We start from the raw sequence: 18,223 nt of genomic DNA on the forward strand, positions 1-18,223 counted from the left end.
CGAATACTTTTTTTGTTTGCACTTTCTTTATAACTACCACCCCAAACGTTTTACCTTAAATTTTTGATGTACCCTAAGGGTCCTCAGACGCTTCTTGCAAACTCTTGGTTTATTATAAACCGTTTTTGTCGTGTGCATCAAAAAACCTTTTCCATTCGTTTGTTCAGTTTTGTCACTTTTGACTTTTTCGTTGTTGTCACTCACATTGCTGCCCGCTTTTTTGCCGTTTTTGTACAGTTTTATACATTTTGGGATACTTAGCCCACGTGTTTCGAGAGTTAAAAAGGTCGAGTTGCGTCCCCTAGACAGTCTGTAGAAAATGTGTTGCATATAAAAAGCTTAGATTCTCGACCCATGTCGAATTTATCGATTTTTTTTCAGAACTGGGGGAACTTTTCAAAATTTTCGCTGCGTTAGTTTTGAATTATGACATTGGGCTACGTGTGTGTCACGTTTCATCAGAATCGGTAGAAAGCCGTGGTCAGGGTGAGGGTACAATCTGACAGATACACACACACACAGACAGACAAACTGCCGTTTATATATAGATATATATATATATACATATATATATACATACATACATGCTTGCATACATACATAATTCTTACATACATACATACATGCATGCATACATACATGCATACATACACACATACAATTCTCACTCTCTATATGTATACATACATATATACATGTATGTGTGTGTGTACATGCATATGCTTATGGTTGTGTTCGATGAACGTTTGCAGTGTGTTTGCCTGTTTATAAATCTGAGCGTCTAGTTTTGCGCACGTGTTTCTTTTCCTATCCACATTACTCTTTATATATATGTGCATGAATGTATTTGAGTTTCATACAGACGTCTTTATTTCCACATAAGGGTGCACATGTGTGTAGCCTTATTAATGCTTATTATATACTTGCATAAACTCAAACATATACATTCAACTATCCGCGCGTGCAGACGCATAAACACACGCGGTTTATGTGATATTGCACTTTATGGAGACCATGTTATAAAAATCAAATGCAAATTCCAGTGTAAAGTTTTAGCGGTTATATGATTGACATTCAAATATTGAGGCCAATTGGGTTTTTTTCTTTATCTCATTTCTCATTTTCTCATTTACTTGTTTCAGTCATTTGACTGCGGCCATGCTGGGGCACCGCCTTTAGTCGATCAAATCGACCCCGGAACTTATTCTTTGTAAGCCCAGTACTTATTCTATCGGTCTCTTTTGCCGAACCGCTAAGTGGCGGGGACGTAGACACACCAGCATCGGTTGTCAAGCAATGCTAGGGGGACAAACACAGACACACAAACACACACACACACATATATATATATACGACAGGCTTCTTTCAGTTTCCGTCTACCAAATCCACTCACAAGGCATTGGTCGGCCCGGGGCTATAGCAGAAGACACTTGCCCAAGATGCCACGCAGTGGGACTGAACCCGCAACCATGTGGTTGGTTAGCAAGCTACTTACCACACAGCCACTCCTGCGCCTATAGTTACAAATGTCAATTCGTTTGTATAAATAACAGGTTTGCGCATAGGTCATAACGCTGGAAAAACGATGACGTAAACGATTTTGACGTAAGAAAAGAAAATATTAAAACAAAATACGATAGTAACGACCAAGTATATGATCATGATGCTGTGGTTCTGTAACCATTGCTGTTGCTTGTTGTACTGCTAGTAATGATTGTGTTCATTGTGGTACTGATACAGTTGCTGCTAATGAATGTGATCGCACTGAGGATTTAATAATTTTGATGTTGACACGAAGATGATAATGAGGATCATTAACATTGAGATGATGTAGACGATGATTTCAGCATCTGCTGCCGCTGTTGCAGTAGTAGTAGTAGTAGTAGTGGTGGTGGTGGTGGTGATGGTGTGGTGGTGGTGGTGGTAGTTGTTGCTGTTGTGGTGGTGGTGGTGGTTTCTGGTGGTAATTGTAATAGTAGTTGTAGTGGTGGTGGTGATGGTAGTAATAGTAGTTGTAGTTGTATTTGTAGTAGTAATAGTTGTAATAGTAGTAGTAGTAGTAGTAGTTGTAGTAGTAGTAGTAGTAGTACTCGTAGTAGTAGTAGTAGTAGTAGTAGTAGTAGTAGTAGTACTCGTAGTAGTACTCGTAGTAGTAGTAGTAGTAGTAGTAGTAGTAGTAGTAGTAGTAGTAGTAGTAAATTTTCTTTTTCTCGTGGTTTAGCTACTTCAGCAGCATCTGCAGCTGCGAATACGGTATGTTTGAAAAATGGCAGCGAATGCGGTAATGGTAATGATGGCAATACCAGAGACCACTCTACTGATTTCTAACATAGCCAGAAAATTGCAATTAATGAGTATTACATTGGCATTTGTGTGGGTCGGCATTACCCAAGTAACAGGGGGATACTAGAGTAAATATGGTGTGATTATTAATTATTTCAATTTACAATCTTAGTACAAAATCCGTCACAAGTGAATTTGACTGTATTTCTTTCGTTACGAATAGAACGAAACCTATCCAACCCTGGATTATGTAATTGGGTATGCTTTGTGATTAATTTGTGGAGGCAAGTGGCTTAGTGATTAGGGTGTCAACATCATGATTGTAAGATTGTGGTTTCGATTCCTGGACCAGTGGACGCGTTGTGTTCTTGAGCAAAACACTTCATTTCCCGTTGCTGTAGTCCACTCAGCTGGCCAAAATGAGTGACGCTGCGATGGATTGGCGTCCCGTCCAGCTGGGGAACACATACGCCATAGAAACCGGGAAACTGCGCCCATGAGCATGTCTAGGCTTTAAACGCGCGCATTTATTATTTATTATTGTGACTAATTTAATACTAATTATAACATTGTTGATGTTGATGCCGTTGCGGTTGTGTAACCTCAGTTTAGCCTTCATCGAACAAGCCATTGCTACACCTGTAGCTTGTCGAACTACGAGTTAACCCACAGACAATCATCTTCTTAGTTTTGTCATGCCACCTCATAGCTGATTAGTATCATGCCCACCTATATGCAGTTATTAATCTCTTTGAATGCATATTAAAAGATGGTCAGTGATGGACGTGATTATATATGGCTGTAGACCCTGGATGAATTGTTCCATTTTCACTGTTATTGTTGGGGTATATAAGCCAGTGTAATAATTATAGGCAGTAGAGCGGTCGATGTTACAAATATTTTTATTGATATGTTTCTTTTGCTTGACAAAGATGAACGCTTCTGGGAGTAGGATGAACATTAGGATAGATGGAGGTGACTTTTACATGCACTGATAAGTACAGTGCGAATTGAATACGGATCCTACAGCAAAGTGTATCCTGAATATGACCAATGGATTCTTTAGTTTTAGCATTCTTGGTTCGTTGTGTATACATGAGTTATATACAATGTGATAAAATGCGTAGTGCGCTATTGTGGATTATAATTATAGATTATGAAAAGGGTTGAAATAGCACAATCAGGGAGAACTAGCAAAATCCATGGTGGATTTAATGTATTTCTTGCACACTGTTGAATTGATTGCCAAAGTAAATTTCTTCATTGTTTTACAGATATAACCATCCTTGCGTATTGTGACTATTGTGTTTAGGTAAAATAGATTTATTAATCGTTTTGTATTCTCTACTTTATATGGTTTTTAGTAGATGACATTACAAGGTCTGATAAGGGCATTCATATGACAAAAGCTGTATGAGATATTCTTTGATGTCGACACTACGTTATGGTTTGAAATGGCTATTGTTATCGATGCTGCTAATTACATAATATATGATATTTTATTGTTCATTTTGTGGTTTATGTAGTTTGCAGCTGTTGATAGTTATTGCACTGAAAGGACAACAGCGAGTATATTGAGATAATGAAGAAGATAGGAGAAAGAGGGGAAAAAGGAGGAGATGGAATTAAGATTGATGGAGACTAACAAGCAATAGTCCAGAAGCTTGTTCTTAACTGCAGAAATAGAAGTGCGGTTAACATGTTCGCTTCTTCGGTATATGTTACCGTGTTTGATCACATAGGCGCAGGAGTGGCTGTGTGGTAAGTAGCTTGCTAACCAACCACATGGTTCTGGGTTCAGTCCCACTGCGTGGCACCTTGGGCAAGTGCCTTCTACTATAGCCTCGGGCCGACCAAAGCCTTGTGAGTGGATTTGGTAGACGGAAACTGAAGGAAGCCCGTTGTATATATGTATATATATATATATATATATGTGCGTGTGTGTTTGTGTGTATGTGCTTGTCCCCCTAGCATTGCTTGACAACCGATGCTGGTGTGTTTATGTCCCCGTTACTTAGCGGTTCGGCAAAAGAGTAAAGAGTATAGCATGGCTGTTTTCGAAATTAACTTCTGAAAATTATAATCCTGCATTAAATCTTAAGTAAATGACCAGTTAAAAATATTTATATTACCTACATTTATTCTTTTAAAAGCTTCGTAAATGCTTACCTTCAGTTTAGTAATATTTCTCCGGGAATCTAAAGGGGTGAACTGTACCATAATCTCTTAGCCCACCGCCTTCAGCTTCTCTGACGTCTTCTTTGTACGATGTGCTAGCGCGCTGTCATAGTGGTAAAATATCTTCTTCAAATTTGCGCGATTTTTGGCCTGTGCGATCTTTAGATTGTCGATTTGTTCATAGTAGACATCCTTGTAAACGTTGGTATTGCGTGGGAGAAGATCCAACATGGTCACACCACGACAATCCCACCAAACTGAGATCATAACCTTCTTTTGCACAAGCGGTACTTTTGGCGAAGGTTTTGGCTGTTGGCCTTTGCTACACCAGGATCCTTTGCGCCTGTGAGCAGACTTTGACATGCACGGAACGTGCTTGTTTGTTCGCTTCAGTCAAAGCTTGCTGACCTTGCCGAGTCTTTATATAGCCACAATAGATACGCTGGCTGCTCCTGATTGGACGGTGACGCTGATTGGTTGCGGGATTGAAGGTGGCTTGGTCGTCCAAGAACATTCTTACCAATGTAATATATATATATATTTATATATATGGGCGACGCACGTCTTATTTTAAATGGCGGTGCCCCAGCATGGCCACAACTCGTGAGCTGAAACTACATGAAATAAATAGATAAATATATATGTATGTATGTATGTATGTATATATATGCATGTATATATATATATATATATATATATAGATAGATAGATAGATAGATAGATAGATAGATAGATAGATAGATAGATAGATAGATAGATAGATAGATAGATAGATAGATAGATAGATAGATAGATAGATAGATAGATAGACAGATTTCTATGAAGTGTGCTTCATGTGTTTTGGAGTTCATGTACGAAGAGTATTTGTGTAAGACCACTATAACTGACACCAAAGTACATCCATTGTACATTTGAATTTAGTTTTAATTGAAGTTATATTTTACCTTGCCTTTTGCAACCTGATATCGATTACGAGTTGTACAGTTCACCCATTTTGCATAAAGTATACGTAATAACTTTATATACTCTGTGATATATAGGTATCCACATTATATTATCTAAAACATTTTCTAGAGGAAATTATATCATAAAGCGTTTGTTTCTAGCACCACTGCTTCGAATCATGACGATTTAGCTAACCAAATGTGATGGAGACACAGCTGAGATAAGATTGGGATTGTTTCCTTTCAGATAAGATTTTGATTGATGGTGTCATCTCCCCAAATGTCTGATCACCTCCGATATGCTTCGTCATCAACGATATATATTTTACGACACATATTCCTTTAGTGAAAAAGGTTGTTTCGCTCGGTGTACTTTCAAAGACTTATAATGACGACAATAGGAAACCACGAACAACTCCGGGTTATAAGTTAGAATTAAATGGTATTAGCGAAGTAACCAAAACTCCGATTTATCATACCCCTGATATACGATCCTTCAAAAATAAAAAGTAATATCTAAAAAGGCCATCCAGTCCGCCTCATGGTCCGAGTAGACCAAACATAAAAGGCGTTGCCCTGGATGCTGGCAATGTAGATCAGCCACTCTGACTCACAGGCACCCCACTTGCGGATAGTCGACTCCGCCTTGATAGCAGTGAGCAAAAATGTGGCATGGGGGCCGAGAACGTGTGAGGTCACCCCTGCCACTGCATCGGCAACAGATATATGAGAGCTTTGGTTACTTTGATAGCCTGTCCTTCTCGGTTTGAGGAGAAGCGAAGCCAAGGTGGAATGGTAAGTTTGACATGCTATCTGGTCATTTATCAGCCCTGGTGGTTCAAGCTGGGTAGGTGACCCGCGGCGTCTAGGCCATGCTGTATGATCTCATTGAGAGCAACATAGGGTGAAGGGTGACCAGCACTATAATCGTATAACAATGGGTGAAAACCGGAGAATCTACAATGGATCTGCCTCGGAATCTGTGAGGGTCACAAATCTGGAGGCCAAGCCTCGGAGAAATACTGGTGCGTAGACAGTTACCATCAAGCTGGCAGTCAGTACAGAGTGATGGCCTGCGTTGAGTTGTGGGGTTGGGAAGACAAGCGGAAACAACAGACGGTACTGTTCAACTCGGTGAACTAGCCCAACCGAAATTATAATACACCGCATGGCGTCCCAATTTTTTTAGGGATGAATGTACATCCGCAAAAGGAGGATGAGGATGGACGTCTGCAGTGCAGAGACCAACTGGCTTCAGGTTGCATATGTTTTACGATACCCACAAAACTAGTTTTAGTTAAATAACGGAGAACATTATTGATGAGGAGACAGTAAGCAGCTAGCGATGTGAGAAAAGCCTGCAAGACCAGTCAGGTGGGAGAGGCCACCATATTGACGGGTGCGGTAGCCTGTTGTCATCCAGTGTCGTCAAACCCGACGTTGTATATCCTTTCAGTAACCCGATGAATACAGGCGTCCAGATCTGTGATGAAGATGCGTTGCTGTAAAATGAGCACTGTGGGAGTTATGGAGGAACTTCGGTCGGCGTGTGTCTTCTTCCTTGTTCCTGATATCGCGTAGGCGTGCTAAAAAGAATAGAAATAATTGTTGGAACACTATGAATGAACTTGTTGAGAGCCGTAATTGCACTCAACACGTTGTACCAGGCTTCGACATTAAGAGGTAGCAGGAAGTCTTTGAGATAGCCGAGGAGAGACTATTGACAAATTTGCTCCTACTGAAAGAGAAAGACCCCAGAGTAAATAGGATGTCTTTTTCGGAGGCTATCTATAGCGGTTGAGGATCGAGGGTAGGATCTCATACACACGCACACACACACACACACGCACACGCATACATACACACACATACTTAAAATATATATGCTCATATGTGTGTGCGTATGTGTGTACGTATGTGTTTGCGTGAGTGTGTGTGTATGTGTGTGTGTGTGTGTGTGTGTGTGTGTGTGCGTATGCTTCTTAATATTTGCATGCATAAAAAGGAACGATTCGTTAATTTGGTTTAAATGATTAATCTACATTCAGTTCTGGATATGTGTATAGGGCCATTTCATCCGATTAGCCTTTTTAAGATAAGATGTAATTCGAGGGACTGCTACATCCAATTCATAGCAATTTCTGTATTGAAGAGTTGTATCACCTTTTTTTATTTTCTCATGCTTCTTCTTATGCTGTGATATATTGATTGGTGTTTCTAGCAGATCGAATGACCACATAGAGGTTTCTTGTTTACGGATATCGTAGCTCCTCCTGTTTTTTACACGTTTATGTACATGTTTTGCTATGATAATTTATGCAGAATAAATTATTTTTCATGAGAGAAAACTTTAGGCTTCCTAAAATGTCTTACATACATAAGACTATAATTTTCTTTCTTCTTGTGGTTTCTTAAATCTTGTTTAGCGATGATCTCATATTCAATCCTTCCTCGCAAGTAGCTCGTTGATGCACGACTGCCGTGGCTTGTTGATTATCTCTTTTCAGATTTTCAGAATACAAACGTCTACCTGCGTTTGATTTAAGTATACATTCGATTACTATATCATTTGCTTTCTAAATTAATTATAAACACTTCTCTTCGTTATGCGTTGCTGGACAAAAACTTTCTCCAGTTTCAGTTGTCTGAAATCTTGATTGTTGCAAACTTACTACGAAATCTCGAACGTTAAATCAGTTTGAAATATAAGTTTCGACTGTACTTGAATAGTCTTACTTTAGCTTATATGGTCTACATTTGTTTCTGTCATTATTTTAGCGTCGTTTCTGAAGATTCTGCCAGCTACACTCCGAGTTTTGTGTACTTTAGATATGAATTGAAAGGAAAATAGTATTACTCATCAAGACACATGGAATACTCCTAAAATATTTAATATATAATAACGATCAGTAACTATAGATTATTCATTGATCAAGTATATCAGTATAGGTAACACTGTAATAAAAAATATCAACTAAAATTTTTCATGTATCTAAAATATTAACAGATAATTGAATAACGGTATTTTTTTTTCTTGTTATATATTTCTGTCTGTTAACCATGAAGAAATACACCATGAGTTTCCATCACTAGTGTAGAACTTAAAAATGCTATAGGAATTTATCATTTGCACTGTATAGACATACATTTTTTGAGCAATCATATCTATGTTGGAATAGAAAAAAATCAATGATTTTCAAACTGCTAATGTACAGACCTACACAAACAGTGAGCTTAAGGAGCTGCAATCTCTGCATCATTATAACGAAAATGTTACCTATGACTTGTTACTTGTCATGTTCTTAAACAGCTCTTAATACCTATCTTAAGAAGAAACTGCGAACATAAACAGTGACTCCATTAAGGTGACATAGAAATTTTGGATACCACGATATTTCTTTTGTGACGTTCACTGCAAATATATATATAAACGTACATTTCTTTGAAGCCATCTTGGTTTAGTTTCACACCAGCAACAATTCTATACATTTTCACGACAGATATTCAGACCAGCTAATCAAAAATGATAGACGCAACAAGTCGAAAACGGATAAAAGTGAGGTTTCTTATATCTGAACAACAATTTATCGTTTTTTACACACTCACACAGACACACACACACACAGACACACACATACACACACATATACACACACACACACACAAACATATATATATATATATATATATATATATATATATATATATATATAGGTTATGAGAGGTAATGTTATCAGTAAGGCGTAAAGGTATCGGGTAATGCTGAATAAGTGCTATAGATAGACAATAGTTAAGCTCCAGGTTCGGTGATTATGCGAATAAGGAGCCCAACGTAGGCCATATATCGGCGTGTGTATATATAATTTTTATTCAGAATGAGATAAAAAAAAGCAAGACTGTGAAGATTTTAGAACATTTTCATTCCTCCAATTCACACTCCATTTCGTATCTTATTTAAATTAACTATTGCATAACCATTTTCTCACAAAGCTTTCCTAGTTCTAGTTCTACGTCGCCTATTATTGCTAGAATTAACTTGACTGAACAGGATCTTCTGCGAGAATCCACTTTTCCTTAATGCGTTATTGTGATACTGCACAGCATTTTGAAATGCTGTCTCAATCGAAGAAATTGATGATATACACCTTCCTACATTACTAACTAGGTTCTTAAGAATTACGGGTGGAGGATTAGATTCTTTGCTAATATAACATAGCTTTTCATTGGGCTTACTTTAGGGTTTAGATTTATCTAATTGTAAATCTAAGTTGATATCTAAAAATATACGCTTTTAAGGTTACTTTCTATCGTAATTCATAAGCCCATTCTTTGGAAGTAAGTAATCAGTTTCTTTCTCAGCTTATCTAACTAATAGCCGTTTAAATTATGGGAGGCCGTCATCCTTATACAATCCTGCATCTATAAAAGGGAATTCTATATGCAGATTATGCAAAATATAAGCTCCTATAAGCACACATAACTCCTCCACATCATATTCCCCCATCGGTACATCGAAAAGAGAATCCTCACTCTTTTTTACCAAGGTAGAATCCTCGTAAAAAAGAAGGAATTTCCTTGCATGCAGGATAATATCTATTTCTCAGCTGCCATGGTGATATACTGCTTAGCGAACTCTAATGCTTTTAGAAGGAAAGGCCTAGGTATTGACGGGTAAAAGTCGACAATATCAAACTGCATAAACTTGCAGTTATGATTATGGCTAATTTCTTTGAATCAATCTATCACTGATTAGCTTTTTTCCAAACCCGTAAATTTAATTCACTATCTAACTTACTTAAAATATGATCTAAAATATATTTGCTAATAATACCTGTTTCAGTTTCAGGTAGATTAATTAGTCTACACTTAGGGTTTCTATTGAAATTAACTTTGTGGACTTTTAGAGTAATAAAGGGCTGGTGTGGAGGGATATATTGTATCCTATCAATAATTTTAAGTTTCTTAGCAATTATCCTTGCCTCCAAATTCACCTCTTTATATAAATTCGTGTTGTCTTTTTGTAGGTGTCTGTAATGCTGTTCGAAAGAAGACGTTTATAAACATATTTATCAATTGCGTATAAGTTTTGTGTCTTACCAAATTTACGAAGATCTTATGTCTCTAAATTTTCCAATTTCCCATAGAAATTCTTTCCGATACACCGAGAACAGGACAGCGACTAGTCTTGCAAAGGATGTCTGGGAACTGAAAGAGAATGAACCCCGTCATTTCAATGTAACCTGGAAAATTCTAGAAAAAGCATCATCATACAGACATTGAGCTTATAAAAGACCTATGAAATGTAATCTTTGCCTCTCGGAGAAGTTATTCATCTTGTTCCAGGACAAAAACGCATTGAAGCAGAGACGCGAGCTCTTAAATTCCTGCAGACACGCCATTTTCAAATGTTCATCCATTAAACGAGTTGCATATGTTTGCTTATAACCTTATTTTTGTTCCATTCTAAACAAAACTGTCCGATGAACGGGAATGTGAAACTCTGAGTAAAGTTTTTTCTGATATTTTTGCTACTTTTTAATAAAGCATATTACTCTACCTCAGGTATTCAAGTACTATTTTTACCACTTTGTTTCGCATTTGTGTGCTTACTTATATATATATACATATATATATACCACATTCGTTTGAATAAAATAAGGGAAAACTTCATAAAGAAGTCAATATTCATAATGCGAAATTTTCAGATTATTTTTCTCATTGACTGTTTTTATTTTTGCAATGTTTCCGTCGGTAATCTTTCCGTTCGCCTTCAAGTGAAATTTTTGAGGTAGGCAGTTGCTAAAGCTCTATCCCTTTATTTTATTAACTGGGCTTGATACCCAACCTATTATCACGTTTCCCTGATAAATAATATTTTGTAATTTATATTTAATATGTTCTGCCCATTATGTCTGTTGTTGTTTTTTTAGCTAACTGTCCTTGACAACATCATCGCAGCTGTTCATCATTGACACTTTTTTAAAGTGCTTTATATGCTTTATATAATGTAATTTATCATCGCTTATCTGCTTTTTTCCAGCAAGTTGAATAATCAAGTAATGATTCGAATTCACTTAGTTGTCTCTGTTTGTGCCAAATAATATTGAGATAAATAGATCTGATTCGATAAATGAAACACATTTACGATTTTATTGAACTACTTAGGTTTTGTTGTTAAGTTTAAATTATCGATAAAAATGCGCTCACAAAAAAAAATAATTACAACGGAACATTTTTTGGCATAATCATTGGGATAGGATCATAAAAACCTGAAAAATCAAGACAATAAGAACGGTAATGTAGACTTAGCAAATGATTTAGATTTATATGATGGACGAGAGAGATTTTTACGAAATAAGAGATATGCGGGAGCAATTGGGTAAAAGCAAACTAACCAAGTGAATACACGTCTAAACAATCCGTTCTTATCTGTTGTGTCTGAGGAGAATCATTTTATTTTTGTGCATAATTTCCACAAGACTATTGAAAAGGTTGCAAGACACAACGAAAAGTTTAGGAAAATAAAAATAAGAAATAAGTGGAAATTTTATCGGTGAGAAAATGACTCTCCCCAGACACAACATAATATGCTTCAACACACGAACTCATATAAAGTATCTTGCAAACTAAATTCAAAAACGAAATAAGATACGTTTTAAATTCAACGGGTATATTTTCATTCTTTCAACGTCAAAAATAAAACAAATACACAACGAACTCTGCCAGCGATATGTAATCTGGTACTGGATGGAAGCACTCCGTCGGTAACGACGACGAGGGTTCCGTTGATCCGAATCAACGGAACAGCCTGCTCGTGAAATTAACGTGAGCACTCCACAGACACGTGTACCCTTAACGTAGTTCTCGGGGATATTCAGCGTGACACAGTGAGTGACAAGGCCGGCCCTTTGAAATACAGGTACAACAGAAACAAGAAGTAAGAGTGAGAGAAAGTTGTGGTGAAAGAGTACAACAGGGATCACCACCATCCCCTGCCGGAGCCTCGTGGAGCTTTAGGTGTTTTCGTTCAATAAACACTCACAACGCCCGGTCTGGGAATCGAAACCGCGATCCTATGACCGCGAGTCCACTGCCCTAACCACTGGGCCATTGCGCCTCCAATCTGGTACTACATCACAAGAAGCGGATGTTATTTAAAAATAGATTTAAACATGATAATCCAAATATTATATTCCTTCTCTTCAGAACGTATGTTTTATATGAAATTCATATCTCAAAGGGTTCCAGTTCCTTAAAAATCAATTCTCATAAGGCAGGTCTGCTTTAAATATCAAGGTTTCCCAAAGTAATATAACTTTTATAAAATAAAATTACACATAAAAATAACCGGTAATATGCTTATTACAAATGTACATAACTACAGTTGAACTATCTATCTGGTATAATGTTTTAAAATTTTATTTTTATATCTATTTCTATATTGCTAAATATAAAAGCTGTGCAAACTGCATTCCATTTCAGAACCATTAACAGTCCCATTGGAATCCATCCTTTATCATAAATATTTCCAATAAGTTTATTTAACATAGGGTCAATATTAAAATCTGATTATTTACATATATTAAAACATAAGCAAGACTCAGATTGTAGATAATCTATTTTCTTCTATATGAAATGCTTCATCAATCTGCCTAAACTTCTACATCATAATAATGAAATTAATTGATAATATTAGCGGTGTGATATGAATGGAAGATTTGATATCTGCCGTCTTTCTTTAACTTAGAGAATGCAAAACTCTGCTGTCGCTCGTTAATTCCTCTCCTTCCAACATTCCCTCTGAAACGTTGGATATTCTATTTCTCATGGCAAGATAACTTTACTCTTTGTATTGATTTTATCACATTACACACAAACACTCATGGACACACACACACACACACACACACACACACACATATATATATATATATATATATATATATATACATATATAATACAGATATGTATGAAGGCATACATACATACATACTGAGTTAACACAGAAGATATCATACGCGTCATAAGCAGTTGTCCGAAAATGTCATCATGATATTATCTACCGATGAGACATGATGTTGAGACTAGAACATTATATAATGAAATCCGACGGAAGGATTACCCTGAAGACAAAGAAGTAGGAACTCACCGTATCGTAGAAGCCATCACCGCTCATAATAAATAGGAGTAGTGATTGAATGTCCCAGTAAAAAACCTCAGTAACGTGTGTGGAAATTAGCTGCCCAGCGGATGATAACATAATACAGAAGATCAAGGAAAAAGGGAATGCCTTCTCTGAGCTATCGAGAAATCTGCAGTTACTCTATCCAGATTACATGTTCAGATTTACACTTGTAATTATTAGGGCACTAGGATATATAGCACACTGCCTAAATACTAATCTGGAAAAATTAGTCTACTTAAAATCAGAAAAGAGAAAGCTGATTCGAAGACTACAGATGTACGCCATCACTGGATCATTAAAAATCTATAAATCTTTTCAGAAGTTTATGATTTAAATTTCTATGAGCATAACTAGTAATTCAAGTAGATGCATGAAATGACATACATAAAATAAAACATACAAATCTGCACGTATACATACATGCATTCATACATACAAAAATACCCAGATGTTGATGTTGAAATTGCAAATGAAGAAGTCTTGGATCTTAGTCAAAAACAAGGTCCTTCAGTATTGGCAAGAAATCTTGAAATAAAACTGTAAGAATGGCATACACAACGCTTTTTTGACAACAGGCTAGGTTACAATGAGAGTTTCCAAATTAGGAACAGATTACTTCAATTTGATTAGGGATATTGCAAAGCGAAGGTTTTCACGTTACTGAACAAAATATTGGGCAAAACTGACTGGTATATGCTTGATGTAGACAGACATCGGGTTAAAGCAGTGGTTCCCAACAGTGGTTCCCAACACTTTTATTTAAATGAGGTTTCCCACGGACCCCTTTTAACATGCTCATCCTTATGGTATTTATGCATTTGAAATTTTCAATTTAGATCACAGACATCCAGTGCTACCTTTGTGGACCTCCAGGGATCCGCAGACTCCAGGTTGGGAACCACTGGGTTAGATGAGGAAAAACACCAGGGTAAACTTTTTTTGAATTTGTGCAAATGACAGAGATATTGAGGGGAAAGAGAAAAGAAAAAGAGCAGAGAATGATCTAATTACATTGGAAACAAAACGTCAAAATATGTTTCTGTTTTGTATTTTTACATCATCAGCAGTGCCTCATTAAGATTTTCGTTTTAGACAACAACTAATTCATCATTCTACTTTCATTTGGAGAAGGATATATGTCAAGAAAATTTACATTTCCCTACTACTGTATTTATGCTTTTCGTATTTAAATAATTTCCCTTACCCGACACATCTAATATTCTCGACACGCTAAGTTACTCGTACAAAACGTGTGACTCATGGTAAAATTAATATTATTTTCTCATTTACTCCTGATGTCAGCTATTCCATAATATCAAAATGAACAGACTCAAAATATTAACATATTTTGATAAAAAAAAATATGTAAGCTATTCCTTAATATCAATTTGAACAGAATGAAAGTATAAACATATTTTAATGAAAACAAATTATAGACTCATGTGAAAAACATATTCAAGGTAGCCCAAAATCAAAGTAAATCTGAAAAAAAAAGAAACATTAACAGACAACCCGAAATATTAACATTTAATTTTGTCTGATTTCATCAACTTCATTTACATTGTATTTGTGTGTATTGGATATTTAAACAACTATATCAGATTCTACAAAGGTAGTTTTCAGGAAAACACAAACATCGTACAGTGTTACAATTTGAATATCGTGAATCGAACAATTAATATCCCTCTAGATATGCTTAAAATCTAAGACGTAATGAATGCAGCAATTCGAATAAAATCACTTGGTCTTAAAGTTTGGATTTTTTGCCAACAATTTACGATTTATAGGCGCATGAGTGGCTGTGTGGTAATTAGCTTGCTTACCAACCACATGGTTCCGGGTTCCGTCCCACTGCGGGGCATCTTGGGCAAGTGTCTTCTGCTATAGCCTCGGGCCGACCAAAGCCTTGTGAGTGGATTTGGTAGACGGAAACTGGAAGAAGCCTGTCGTATATATGTATATATATATATATATCTGTGTGTGGGGGGGAGTTTGTGTGTTTGTGTTTGTCCCCCTAGCATTGCTTCACAACCGCTGCTGGTGTGTTTACGTCCCCGTTACATAGCGGTTCGGCAAAAGAGACCGATAGAATAAGTACTGGGCTTACAAAGAATAAGTTCTGGGGTCGATTTGATCGACTAAAGGCGGTGCTCCAGCATGGCCGCAGTCAAATGACTGAAACAAGTAAAATAATAAAAGAGTAAAAGAGATGCAAGTGCAACCAGTTTAAATCTCTACATACCAGATGCTACCAAATTTACTGAGTCATCAGGAGGGATGCCAGTATCCGGTATGCGGAAATTATTAAGAATGTATTAATGGAAATTGTGGTAGCAGTAATTTATTTTCATTGTGGTTAAAAAATATTAACCAAGGCATTGAGTTATATGCATGAAGAGAAAAATATGCGAGTGAATATTTATTTATCTCATTTTTGAAATTTTAATAAGCTTATAATATGAATCTAGTACCACGAACAGCTAAGTTTTTTTTTATATGTATTTGTGCATCTATACTAGTAATACATAAAATTATATTTTAGTTCATATCTCTGTTTAGTTGCATAATATGCGTGGAATACAGAGGGAGATACAAAACTATCGAAAACAAAAGAATTAATCAAACAGCACAAAATTAATGAGTTTCCGCCAAATTTTTATTTTGGCATTCGTCTAGAAGAAAATATTGAATATCTACAATTGATATTTTCGAATAATATTACATATAAATACGCAATTTCAATGATTTTAGGATGTTAAAACCTTCAGATCTTTGGCTGAATAATTGGGGTGACAATCGAAACTATTCATGAGAAGAGACACAATATCACAGTTGACATGGATCTAAACAATATTAATTTTAGTCGACAGGGATTATTTTACTGCTTGTATATACTGTATTTGTGGAGGCACATGGCCTATTGGTTAGAGCAACGGACCCGCGGTCGAGGGATTGCGATTTCGAATCTCAGACCGGGTGATGTGTGTGTTTATGAGCGAAACACCTAAGCTCCACGCGGCTCTGGCAGAAAGTAATGGCGAACTACTGCTGACTCTTTCGCCACAATTTCTCTCACTCTTTCCTCTTACAAGTCATCTGCGAGGGATCGGCGTCCCGTCCAGGTGGGGATCCTATGCGCCAATGAAACCTGGAAACCGGCCCTATTGACCACCCAGGCATCGCTCGAGAAGGAACAAACAAATATACTGTAATTATAATAGATCACTGGCAAATATTGTATTTATAATTTGGTTTTAGAATGACTATGACACTTCTTGAACTTCTTAACACTGGAACCACTTTCTTAGCTTAATAATATCAAGTTTCTGTCTGGATTTTTATGAAGAAATTTTACTCATGAGGAGAGATGCCGTAATAGAAAACTAACGAGTGCGTAGATAAACAATATGTAATGTCTAGACGCATTATTTAAGGTAGATTTTACTCTAATTACTTTATTTACAAACTATGTCTAGACGTATTGCTTTGTTAATGCTATAAGCATATTTCAAGGTAATTTACTCACATAATGTTGGCAATAAATACTTTGCAAAAGGACAATTTAGTAACCTGTTAGGTTATTTTTAATGATGTGTGGTCTAGTTCAGCCTTGATATAGCAAACATATTTTCTGTAGAGTGTAAACCTCAAACTATCTTTACCATCTAACCAGCATTCTATTTATAGAAATCCTGGAAAGTTTACCGCCTTTCTGTTTCATCGCTATGTTATACAGACACATTTAGTAATTCGCGATGTCTTTTTTGGAAAGATTTCATCATTGAAATTATCTAACATGCTCTAAGTGACCATGACGCTTCTCATTTTAACCATATGTGAACAGACGGTTAATATCACTGAGTAAAACTATTTACAGAAGGCCACTTCTTCAGATTCCTCTTCGACATTCGGTTAAATATTTTCACGAATATAGTGAGATGAAGTCGTTCACATTAGGGATTTGTTCTAAAGATGTTATTTTGGGTGTGAAACATAGATAATACACTGACTTAATGTGTTAGCTTTATATGTACTGAATATATGTTAGCTCTTCCTAGTAAAGATCAAGAAGTAAGAGTTGCCACGTTATATAGCATTTACAAAGCGGATGAATAACGATCCCATTCACAACACTGTGGTTTTTGAGTACGCTGTTCCAGTTGGTTGTTACACTATTTAAAAGATCAGTTTGTTTTTGAAAGACGTTATGCATGTGTATGCATATACATGCTTATGTATGTATGTATATAACTATGTATGTATGTATACTCTTTTAATCTTTTACTTGTTTCAGTCATGTGACTGTGGCCATGCTGGTGTACCGCCTTTAGTGGAGCAAATCGGCCCCAGGACTTATTCTTTGCAAGCCTACTACATATTCTATCTGCCTCTTTTGCCGAACAGCTAATTTACGGGGACGTAAAAACACCAGCATCGGTTGTCAAGCGATGGTGGGGGGAAATACACAGACACATAAACACACACACATACACGTACATGCACACACACACACATACATACATACATATATATATATATATATATATATATATATATATATATATATATATATATATATATATATATATATATATATATATATACATACATACATATATACGGCGGGTTTCTT

Source organism: Octopus sinensis, linkage group LG1, assembly GCF_006345805.1.
Source record: "Octopus sinensis linkage group LG1, ASM634580v1, whole genome shotgun sequence".
Taxonomy (NCBI): Eukaryota; Metazoa; Mollusca; class Cephalopoda; order Octopoda; family Octopodidae; genus Octopus; species Octopus sinensis.